A 379-nucleotide genomic window follows, 5' to 3' on the forward strand; every position below is an offset into this window, starting at 1 on the left:
CTTTGCCTGCTGCAGAGCTGCCACCCTGCCCAGCCTCCCGGTTTACGGGAACCGACAACCAGCTGGGTGCGGGAGTCACCGCGCTCACCGTGGAGATGTGGTTTTTAACGTGATAGCTGGCTCGGTGGGCCGGCAGCGGGTAGGGACGGAGCTGTCTGCCGGGGTGCTGTGATGGGAGTGGATGGAGATGCGGGTGAAAGGGTGAAACCCTGGAAGCAGGAACATGCGCTGAAGACCTCGCGGGGGTGACGTCCAGTGCCTATTTGCTCCTTCATGTTTATGTGCACTGACAGCCTAAAGAATAGCACTGAAAACGAGCGGTATTACCAATCGTCGGCTTCCCACGCCCGGGGGGATGGTCGTTACACACCCTCGACCC

The sequence above is a fragment of the Buceros rhinoceros genome, unplaced genomic scaffold (assembly GCF_000710305.1).
Source record: "Buceros rhinoceros silvestris isolate BGI_N320 unplaced genomic scaffold, ASM71030v1 scaffold16432, whole genome shotgun sequence".
NCBI classification, from domain to species: domain Eukaryota; kingdom Metazoa; phylum Chordata; class Aves; order Bucerotiformes; family Bucerotidae; genus Buceros; species Buceros rhinoceros.